A 4,421-nucleotide genomic window follows, 5' to 3' on the forward strand; every position below is an offset into this window, starting at 1 on the left:
CCAGCGTCCTGTAGGGAAAGGCTAACAGTACTGCCGTCACTCACTGGTACTTAGGCCCTGTTGACCAGGGGTGGATCAAATACAATTGTATTTGTATTTGAATTGTATGTAAATACAATTTTAATGTATTTGTATTTGTATTTGTATTTTGACATCCAGAGAAAAAAAGTATTTTGTATTTGTATTTGTATTTTGGCACCCAGAAAAAAAAGTATTTTGTATTTGTATTTATATTTCGAGTCAAAACCATTTGAGGAGGATAAATACTGTTAAGGAAATAGAAAAAAGAAATAATGTTAAGCCGCGTTATGGCGGAGGAGGAAACAGATGAAGGTTGAAGGCGAAGGAGTAAAGGATTAACGTCAGATCACGGGGAAAGCGGATTAAGGAGAACATTAAGGTTGAAGGCGGAGGAGGAAAAAAATTGAGGGTGGGGAGTAAGGAGGAAATTAACCTCAGGTCACGTGGAGGAGGAGTAGGAGAGGATTTAGGGAGTTACTGAGGGATGGGTGGCTCGGAAGAAGGATCCGCCCGCAAAAATGTGTGACGTCACAGAAATGGGAGGCATAGGGGATGAGATGTGAGTGAAGACGACGAGAGACAGTAAACCGATCTACTGCTTTAACTTGGCAAATGCACTACAGTCACCTATCAAAAAGAGGTTGCATCCATTTCTTAAGCGGACTGATGTCATTGCCGCAGCTGTCATGGGCCCCAGGTTTAAGCTGGCATGGATGCCATGTAAGAAAATGCAAAAGGAAAAGGTTTCCAAGACTGTGGACCTAATTATTTCCGAGCCAACTCAGTCGACCTTGAAGAAGAAAACATTTCAAGAGAGTGAGCCTTTCGTGTTTTCGGCTGGCATGAGTGCAACACGACCTCGTCTTTTTGCCTACATGCCTCCAGCTGGGCAAATGATGACAAGTGCATCAACAAATGACACTACAGTGGTGAAGGCAGAACTTGAAACGTACCTAGAAGGTGTTTTGCCTTTTGATGTCAATCCGATGAGGTATTGGCGTGATGCAAAAAGCTTCAAAAATTCGAAGCACTATGCCAAGAATATTCTAGGGTGCTGTGCGACTACATGGACGCCCCGGGAAGCATGTCACATCCACGAACATAAAAAAAAGTCCCCGCAGAGAAATTAAACAGCTGTCGTGATAATAACAGAAAAAGAACAAAGTGCGGGAGGCGAGGGGGATAAAAGGGATGGAGGGAGATAAAGGGGAGGGAGAGTGGAAAGGAAAGGGGGCTGATGAAGAAGTTTGAAAGAAATATATGTATAGAGAGCAAGGATGAAAGGAAGGTGGAAATAGAATGAAATAAAGAAGAGAAAAATAGAGGAACAGACGACTAAAGAGAAGTGGCAGCCCAATACAAATGTTAGGAAACTTTAGTGGGCCGTCCTCGTGAGTCAACACGCTCACTGGTGTTCTCCCTCAGCAGGTGTGTGAATGCAATGTACCTGAAAGACGTTAATTGGTGAACCAATTCTTACTATGTAAAATCAATCAGTCAGTCAACCAGAGAAAGAAAATATAATTAAAAAGAAAAATTGGAAGTAAGAAAGAAAAGGGAAAAAGGATGCTGCGCCGGAAGCCGCGGTGAGGATTCCTTATGATGCTTGTGCGCGTCCCCGAGGGCCATCGGTCCTTCATCTAAGAACCGATAAACGTGGTGACCGTCGCCTTCACGGCATTTATGATTAATTTTATAAACCAGTCTGGTAGTTTTAAGAAGCGAGTTCTTGCATCCGCCCTATTCGAATCGGCGGGGCGGTGGAGCGCCAGCGAGCCCAAGGTCTCCCAGGCGAGCATGGCAGGACTGGAGGGCTCCCGGCAGGGCGCCTCGGCGTCCATCGGGACCCCGACGGAGGTGCCGGAGATCTTTCGGCTACAACGCCGGGAAGGTGGGGCTCGTTAGCCCGTGGTTGGCAATCTGCCTAGGAGAGCAAACTCCGAACAACAAACCCGGGCAGGTGAGGTTCGTTAGCCGTGGTAGGCAATTCACCTAGGAGAGCAAACTCCGAACAATAAACCCGGGCAGGTGAGGTTCGTTAGCCGTGGTAGGCAATTCACCTAGGAGAGCAAACTCCGAACAACAAACCCGGGCAGGTGAGGTTCGTTAGCCGTGGTAGGCAATTCACCTAGGAGAGCAACCCGAACAACAAACCCGGGCAGGTGAGGTTCGTTAGCCGTGGTAGGCAATTCACCTAGGAGAGCAAACCCGAACAATAAACCTGGGCAGGTTGGGTTCGTGAGCCGTCATAGGTAATACACCTAGGAGAGCAACCCGAACAATAAACCTGGGCAGGTTGGGCTCGTGAGCCGTCATAGGTAATACACCTAGGAGAGCAACCTGAACAATAAACCCGGGATGGTTGGGCTCGTGAGCCGTCATAGGTAATACACCTAGGAGAGCAAACTCCGAACAATAAACCCGGGCAGGTTGGGCTCGTGAGCCGTCATAGGTAATACACCTAGGAGAGCAAACTCCGAACAATAAACCCGGGCAGGTGGAGGTCGTTAGCGAAAGCAATTCATCTAGGAGAGCAAACTCCGATTACAAAACCGGGCAGGTGGAGGTCGTTAGCGTGAGCAGTTCACCTAGGAGAGCAAACTCCGATTACAAACCCGGGCAGGTGGAGGTCGTTAGCGAAAGCAATTCATCTAGAAGAGCAAACTCCGATTAGAAACCCGGGCAGGTGGAGGTCGTTAGCGAAAGCAGTTCACCTAGGAGAGCAAACTCCTATTACAAACCCGGGCAGGTGAGGTTCGTTAGCCGTGGTAGGCAATTCACCTAGGAGAGCAAACTCCGAACAATAAACCCGGGCAGGTTGGGCTCGTGAGCCGTCATAGGCAATACACCTAGGAGAGCAAACTCCGAACAATAAACCCGGGCAGGTTGGGCTCGTGAGCCGTCATAGGTAATACACCTAGGAGAGCAAACTCCGAACAATAAACCCGGGCAGGTTGGGCTCGTGAGCCGTCATAGGTAATACACCTAGGAGAGCAAACTCCGAACAATAAACCCGGGCAGGTGGTGCTCGTCAGCCGTCGTAGGAAATCAACCTAGGAGAGCAAACTCCGAACAATAAACCCGGGCAGGTGGAGCTCGTCAGCCGTGGTAGGCAGTCTGCCTAGGAGAGCAAACTCCGAACAATAAACCGGGGCTTGTGGTGCTCGTTAGATGTCGTAGACAATCCACGTGATGGGAACACCAAAGAAAAGGAAAATAAAAAGGAACACCAGAAAAAGGAAAATATAGAAACAAAACATCAAGAAAATAAAATAAAAAACACAGATCATCCACCTTCAGGCCCTAACATCTCCAAAATTATGGGTGAGTCTTTTCTGGGGAGAAAGAGGCTCATCCAGACCAAAGAACATCAAAAAGGGATGATAAAGAAATGAACACCAAAAAAATGGGAAAAAGAGAAAAAAACATCGCAAAAGAAAAGTAACAACAATAACAGAACAACGCCAAGAAAAGTAACATACAAAGAAACATCATCCACCATTCGGCCCCAAACTAACATCATCAAAATTATGGGTGGGTCTTTTCTGGGGAGAAAGAGGCTCACCCAGACCAACGAAGAACATCAAAGAGGGATGATATAGAAAAGAACACCAAAAAATAGGGGAAAAAGGAGCAAAAAAACATCGCAAAAGAAAAGTAACAGCAATAACAGAACTACATCAAGAAAAGTAACATACAAAGAAACATCATCCACCATTCGGCCCCAAACTAACATCACCAAAATTATGGGTGGGTCTCTTCTGGGAGGAAAGCGGCTCACCCAGACCAACGAAGAACATCAACAAGAGGATGATATGAAATAAAAGAACATTAAAAAACACGAAGAAAAGAAATAAGAAGAAAAGAGAACAGAAAAAAACATCGGAAAAGAAAAACAAGAAGAAAAACACATCAATTGAAGAAAAATATAAGAAACATCATCCACCTTTCGGCCCCTAACGAACATCAAAATTATGGGTGGGTCTCTTCTGGGAGGAAAGCGGCTCACCCAGGCCTATGGACATCAACAAGAGGATGATAAGAAATAAAATAACATCAAAAAAGAAAAACAACAGCAAGAAAACAAAGAAAAAGATAAAGAAAAGAAAAGGAAAAAGAAACAAAAAGAAAAAGAAAACACCAAAATAAAATAAAACAAAAACAAAAAATAATCCAAATAAATAAATAAATAAACAAATACAGAATACAGTAAAATTAACGAACTAACTAACTAATTCAAACTGTCTGATTATTAAACTACCTATCTAACTACCTATCTAACTAAGGGTACTATACAAGGGTACTATTGGACTAGCTGTTAACTAACTATCAAATCATCTAACGATCGAACATGTATTTGTCTGATTCTTTATCTATTTATCTGCATGGTTATCTATCAT

General features: G+C 44.5%; 1 long non-coding RNA gene across 3 annotated transcripts; it reads right to left on the reverse strand.

Moving 5' to 3' along the window:
* Positions 1–2,002: 2,002 nt before the first annotated feature.
* Positions 2,003–4,205, reverse strand: LOC126998888 (uncharacterized). Of its 3 annotated transcripts, XR_007753059.1 has the most exons (5): positions 3,075–4,205; positions 2,803–3,006; positions 2,610–2,672; positions 2,415–2,546; positions 2,003–2,149 (listed from the first exon to the last, which is right to left on the reverse strand). It is a non-coding gene; the product is annotated as an uncharacterized LOC126998888 (long non-coding RNA). The 3 variants fall into 3 exon arrangements; XR_007753060.1 differs by lacking the exon at positions 3,075–4,205 and having other exon boundaries at positions 2,871–3,006; XR_007753058.1 differs by lacking the exon at positions 3,075–4,205 and having other exon boundaries at positions 2,610–2,802; positions 2,871–3,006.
* Between the last annotated feature and the right edge of the window lie 216 nt (positions 4,206–4,421).

The sequence above is a fragment of the Eriocheir sinensis genome, chromosome 15, assembly GCF_024679095.1.
Source record: "Eriocheir sinensis breed Jianghai 21 chromosome 15, ASM2467909v1, whole genome shotgun sequence".
Lineage (NCBI taxonomy): Eukaryota > Metazoa > Arthropoda > Malacostraca > Decapoda > Varunidae > Eriocheir > Eriocheir sinensis.